This window comes from Pan troglodytes, chromosome 19 (assembly GCF_028858775.2).
Source record: "Pan troglodytes isolate AG18354 chromosome 19, NHGRI_mPanTro3-v2.0_pri, whole genome shotgun sequence".
Lineage (NCBI taxonomy): Eukaryota > Metazoa > Chordata > Mammalia > Primates > Hominidae > Pan > Pan troglodytes.
Window position 1 is genome coordinate 23,605,993 of NC_072417.2, and position 7,056 is coordinate 23,613,048.

The following is a 7,056-nucleotide window of genomic DNA, read 5'->3' on the forward strand; positions in this document are numbered from 1 at the left end:
CCCAGCCCAGGTGGAATGGCAGTGGTTGGAGTCACTCACAAAGGATATAAAAGTGGTGGTTCCCAGGATATCCCCATTTAATTCATCAATCTGGCTCTTGCAAAAACCAGACGGATCATTGTAGATGAGGGTGCACATAACCAAGTGGCGCCCTGATTGAGTGCTGTGCCAGATGTGCTAGCTTTCTTAGAACAGATCAACAGAGTCCCTGCCATTTAGTCCATGACTGTTAATTTGATGAAGGAAGTAAGATTAGAAGCAGATTCCTGCCAGGCTCAGTGGCTCACGCCTGTAATACCAGCACTTTGGGAGGCCAAGGCAGGCAGATCACTTGAAGTCAGGAGTTTGAGACCAGCCTGACCAAGATGGTGAAACCCTGTCTCTACTAAAAATACAGAAATTAAGCAGACGTGGTGGTGGGTACCTGTAATCCCAGCTACTCAGGAGGCTGAGGCACGAGAATCACTTGAACCCGGGAGAGGGAGGTTGCAGTGAGCCGAGATCGAGCCACTGTACTCCAGCGGGGGCAACAAAGCGAGACTCAGTTTCAAAAAAAAAAAAAGTCGATTCCTTTCCCTGGGGACAGACAAAAGTGCACGTCCACAGTCTTACCCCAGGGCTATGTTAACTGTCCTGCTTTCTGTCATAATAGAGCAGAAACCTTGATCATCTTGGCATTCCACACAACATCACACAATCCATTGTACTGACGACATTGAGCTAATGGAACCTGGTGAACAGAAAGTGGCAAGGCACGTGCTTGCCAGAGGTTGGAGGATAAATCCTACAAAGACTCAAGGATCTTTGCAAAATTTGTCAGAGTCCAGTGAGCTGGCACCACCATGTGTCTCCTATCCCTAGGAAAGATGCACAAAGCCTGGCAGGCCCCTTCAGATATGGGAGATGGCACATGCCACACTTGGAAATACTGCTCCAACTAATTTTCAGGGAACTCCGAAGGCTGCTGGTTTTGAGTGGGGCCCACAACAAGAGAGGTTTTTTTCAGTCCAGGCCAAAATGCAAAGTTCCCTGCCACTTGGGCTCATATAGCCTAGCACATGCCATCTATCTGTGATTCATAGGATGCTTTGGGGAGTCTCTGGCAAGCCCAGAAGGTTCTGGAGCAAGGCCATGCCATCTACAGCAGAGGACTGTTCCGGTTTTAAAAAATAATCTTCTGGCCGGGTGCATCGGCTCACGCCTGTAATCCCAGCACTTTGGGCGGATCACCTGAGGTCAGGAGTTCGAGACCAGCCTGGCCAACGTGGTGAAACCCTGTCTACTAAAAATACAAAAATTAGTCAGGTGTGGTGGTGCACGCTTGTAGTCCCAGCTACTCGGGAGGCTGAGGCACAAGAATGGCGTGAACCCAGGAAGTGGAGGTTGCAGTGAGCCGAGATTGTGCCACTGCACTCCAGCCTGGGTAAGAGAGCAAGTCTCTGTCTCAAAAAAAAAAAGTCTTCGGTTGTGCTGCAGAGACCTGACCACTGGACAGGTATGGTGATGTGATCAGAGCTGCCCATTGCGAAGCAGGAACTGTCAGATGACACCAAGTGACACAGTTGAGCAGGTGCAGCAATAATCCATCCTACCATGGAAATGGTGCATTCCAGATGAGGACTACTCAGCCTAAAGCGCACAAGTAAGTTACATGAACAGGCAGCCAGACCCCCAGGGCACATACCCCTGTTGCAGCTATGCCTCTCCCTCAACTCACACGTTTGGCCTCATGGGGAGTTCTTTATCACCAGTTGACAGAGGAGGAAAAAAAGCCCCAGATCTAATTTACAGATAAAATGGCTTCCTAGGTTGGTGTGGACTGAAAATGAACTTCAGCCACATCACAGCCACAGTCAAGGGTGGCCCTGAAAGGCAGTGGTGAGGGGAAACCCCCTTGATGACAGAGCTGCTGACATTTGCACCTGGTCAGCAACATAAGGTGGAAGGAAAAGGGCTTTGAGCTAAGGATATACACAGATTACTAGGTAGAGGCCAGAGTCTTGTCTGATAGGTCAGAGACCTAGAAGGAGCAAGGCTGGAAGATCTGAGACGGGTTTTTGTGAGGGGAGGACAAATGGATGGATTTGCTGGAGTGAGCACAAAGTTTGCACTATGTCTCTATTGGTACCCCACGGTGAGCATCCTCTGCAGAAGGGGTACGAAGCAACCGGGCGGACAAGATAGCCTGGCCAGTAGATGTCCTTCAGCTTCTTTTTATTTTTATTTATTTATTTATTTTTGAGACAGGACCTCGCTCTGTTGCCCAGGAGTGCAATGGAGTGATCATGGTTCACTGCAGCCTTGACCTCCCTGGGCTCAGATGATCCTCCCACCTCAGCCTCCCAACTAGCTGGGACAACAGGCACACACCACCGTGTCTGGCTAATTGTGTGTGTGTGTGTGTGTGTGTGTGTGTGTGTGTGTGTAGAGACAGGGTTTTGCTATGTTGCCCAGGCTGGTCTCGAACTCCTGGGCTCAAGCGAGCTTCCTGCCTTGGCCTCCCAAAGTGCTGGGATTATAGGTATGAGCCACCGCACCCGGGAGATAGAGCTTGCAGTGACCTGAGATTGCGCCATTGCACTCCAGCCTGGGTGGCAGAGCAAGATTCTGTCTCAAAAAAAAAAAAAAAAGCTACAGTATCTACTTGGAACCAATGGTCATTATATGGTGCTGTGTCTGCTATAGCTAGAATACATGGTTCCAGGAACCTAGGAGTAGAAGTTGGAGTGATCCCCCTCACCATCATTCCCAGGAACCCACTGGGAAATATGTGTTTCTCACCCACACTACTTTTTTTTTTTTTTTAATTTTGTAGAGACAAGGTCTCACTATGGTGCACAGGCTGGTTTTAAACTCCTGGTATCAAGCAATCCTCCTGCCTTGGCCTCCCAAAGTGCTGGGATCATAGGCATGAGCCACTGAGCCCTGCCTTTAAAAAAAAAAAAAAAGAGAGAGCGACAGCTGCTTGCTGTGTTGCCCAGGCTGAACTGCAGTGGCTATTTACCAGCAGGATCATCACACAAAACAGTCTTGAACTCCTGGGCTCAAGTGATCCTCCTGTCTCAGCCTCCGGAGTAGCTGGGACTACAGGTGTGCACCACGGTGTCCAGCTTTACCTCCTGCCACTTTATATTTTGGTAGACTAGTGATCATGATTGGTGATTCTGATTCCCAAGGGTAGGTGAAGGGAATGCTTCTATTAGGCCACTCAGTAAGGATTCCACTAAAACTGAAGCTATGGCTGCCTTATGATCATTTTGAGCTCCTCGGGCCAGTAGATCAGCAGACAAAATAAAAAGAAGCTACTCTCCTGGCAGGGTAATCAACCCTGATTATCATGAGGAGACAGTGTTGCTGCTATATAATGGGTGCAGGAAGAATAAATCTAGACCTCAGGGGATTGACTGGTCACCTCGTGTTGACTCCATGAGTGATGATAACTGAATGGGCAACTGCAGCAAAACCATGATCTGAATGGATATGGAAACCAGGGGCTCAGACCCATCAGGAATACCCCCTGAAGCAGCATCATTCACCATAGCCAAAAAGTGGAGACAACCCAAAAGTCCATCAACTGATGAATGGACCAACAAAATGTATTATATGCATACAATGGAATATTATTCAGCAATAAAAAGGAATGAAATACTGATACATGCTACAACATGGATGACCTTGAAAATATCATGGTAAGTGAAAGAAGCCAGCCACCAAAAAACCTATTTTGTATGATTTTTTTTTTTTTTTTTTGAGATGGAGTTTTGTTCTTGTTGCCCAGGCTGGAGTGCAGTGGCACTGTCTCTGCTCACTGTAACCTCCGCCTCCCAGGTTCAAGCGATTCTCCTGCCTCAGCCTCCCAAGTAGCTGGAAGTACAGGCTCCTATCACCATGCCCAGCTAATTTTTGTATTTTTAGTAGAGACGGGTTTCACCATGTTGGCCAGCCTGGTCTCGAACTCCTGACCGCAGGTGATCCGCTCACCTCAGCCTCCCAAAGTGCTGGGATTACAGGCATGACCCACAGCGCCCAGCCTATATTGTATGATTTTATTTACATGAAATGTCTAGAATAGGCAAATCTATAGAGACAGAAACAATATTAATGGTTGCCTAGGGCTGGAGGGAGGAATGAGGAGTGATGGCTGATGGGCATGGAATTTCTTTTTGGAGTGATGGAAATACTCTAAACTTAGAACGTAGTGGTTGTAGAACTCGGGGAGTACTAAAAGCCACTGAATTGTGCACTTTAAATGGGTGAATTTTATGGCATGTGAATTATACTTCAATAAAGATGTTACAAAGGAAACTTATAACAGTATACTTCCATTTCTTCTGTCCCTGACTTTGAATATTGTTGTTAGACATTTTACTGTAGTTGGTGTATTCATGCATATTAATGAGATTGGCTATTTTTTCAAATGCTTATTGAGCCAGGTGAGGTGATGTGAGCCTGTAGTCCCAGCTACTTGGGAGGCTGAAGCAGGAGGATTGCTTGAGGCCTGTCCTGGACTGTAGTGCGCTATGCAGATCGGGTGTCCACACTAAGTTCAGCATCGATATAGTGACCTCCCAGGAGTGGGGGACCAACAGGTTGCCTAAGGTGGAGTGAACCAGCCCAGGGTGGAAAGGGAGGAGGTCAAAACTCCCATGCTGATCAGTAGTGGGATCACGCCTGTGAATAGCCACTGCACTCCAGCCTGGGCAACATAGAAAGACCCTGTCTCAGCCAGGTGCGGTGGCTCACGCCTGTAATCCCAGCACTTTGGAAGGCCAAGGCAGGCGGATCACGAGGTCAGGAGATTGAGACCATCCTGGCTAACACGGTGAAACCCCGTCTCTACTAAAAATACAAAAAATTAGCCAGGCGTGGTAGTGGTAGGTGCCTGTAGTCCCAGCTACTCGGGAGGCTGAGGCAGGAGAATGGCATGAACTTGGGAGGCAGAGTTTGCATTGAGCCGAGATCGTGCCACTGCACTCCAGCCTAGGCGACAGTGCGAGGCTCCGTCTCAAAAAAAAAAAAAGAAAGACCCTGTCTCTAAAAAAATAATAAAATTAATCAAATTCTTATTGGTCAGTTGGATTTTCTCTACTGTGAAGTTCCTCTTCAAAGTATTTTCATCATTTTCTATTGAACTGTTTTTTGTTTTGTTTTGTTTTTTAATTGCTTTGTAGTAGTTCTTTATATGTTCTTTGTATATTCCAGATATTAATTTTTTTCGAGACGATCTCCCTCTGTCACTCAGGCTGGAGTGCAGTGGCACCATCACAGCTCACCGCAGCCTTGATTTCCTGGGCTCGAGCGGTTCTCCCACCTAACCCTCCCAAATAGCTGGGACTACAGGCAAGCACCACCACATCCTGCTAATTTTTAGATTTTTTTGTAGAGATGGAGTCTTGCTGTGTTGCCCAGGCTGGTCTCAAGGGATCCTCCTGCCTTGGCCTTCCAAAGTTGTTGGGATTATGGGTGTGAGCCACCACACTGGTTCAGATATTAATTTTTTGTCACTTATATGTGTTATAAGTATCTTCTAACATTCTGTGGCTTACCAACACTTTAGTTATCTTTCTTTCTCTTTCTTCCTCTTTCTTTCTTTTCTTTTCTTTTCTTTTCTTCTTTTCTTTAAGTGATAGAGTCTCATTCTATTGCCCAGGCTGGTCTTCAAGTTTTGGGCTCAAGCTGTCTTCCCACCTCAGCCTCCTGAGTAGCTGGAATTACAGGCATAAGCCACCATGCCCAGCCCAATAAGATATTTTGAGAGAGAGAGACCACATTCATATAACTTTTAATACAGTGTAATTGTTCCATCTTATTAGTTGTTGTAATCTCTTACTGTGCCTAATTTATAAATTAAACTTTATCATAGGTATGTGTACATATGAAAAAACAGTATAGGCCGGGCGCAGTGGCTCATGCCTGTAATCCCAGCACTTTGGAGGCCAAGGCAGAGTTCACCTGAGGTCAGGAGTTCAAGACCAGTCTGGCCAACATGATGAAACCCTGTCTTAGCCAGGCATGGTGTCATGTGCCTGTAATCCCAGCTGCTGGGGAGGGGGGACTGAAGCAGGAGGATCACTTGAACCCGGGAGGTGGAGGTTGCAGTGAGCTGAGATCGTGCCACTGCACTCCAGCCTGGGCAACAAAGTGAGACTCTGTCTCAAAAAAAAAAAAAAAAAAAAAAAAAACCATAATATATATAGGGTTCCTTACTCTCCACATACAGGGTTCCATACTATCCACAGTTTCAGGCAACTACTGGGGGTCTTGGAACATATTCTCTGAAGATAAGGGGGAACTACTGTAGTGTTATTTTACTTTAAATTCTATAATTGTTCTACCTTTAGCCATTGTGAACTGCATCGTATATATTTTTCTCATCTTCTTACCATTACCTTTTAGCATACACGTTCAACAAACATTTGAGGCTGGGCATGGTGGTTCACGCCCATAATCCCAGCACTTTGGGAGGCCGAGACAGGTGGATCACCTGAGGCCAGGAGTTCGAGACGTGGCCAACATGTGAAACCCCAACTCTACTAAAAATACCAAATTTAGCCAGGCATGGTGGCGTGTGCCTGTAATCCCAGCTACTCTGGGGTCTGAGGCAGGAGAATTGCTTGAACCCAGGAGGTGGAGGTTGCAGTGAGCTGAGATCGCGCCACTGCACTCCAGCCTGGGTGACAAGAGTGAAACTCCGTCTCAAAAAAAAAAATTTGAGAACCTACTGTGTGCTGTGCCCTGGGCTAATAGTGGAACAGACTAAAGAAGAGGAATGAAACAGGAAGCTAGACAGAAGAATTTGAATATCAGCATATGAACGTTAGTAGGAAGTGGCAAGCTCCCGCTTGGGCTTGAGAAGGTCATCCAGTTACAGGGAAGCCAATGGTTGGCCCTTTGGTGATTGGCCAGATAAGGCAGAAGTTTTGCAGTCACTCCTTGGTTTCTGGCATGAGCAATGGCTGGAAGGGGCATAACTGGCTGAGATAGGCCACCCTGGAGGAGGGCCAGGTTGTGACAGTGCACTATGAAAGTGCAGAGTGGAGGGAGAAGATAGCTCAG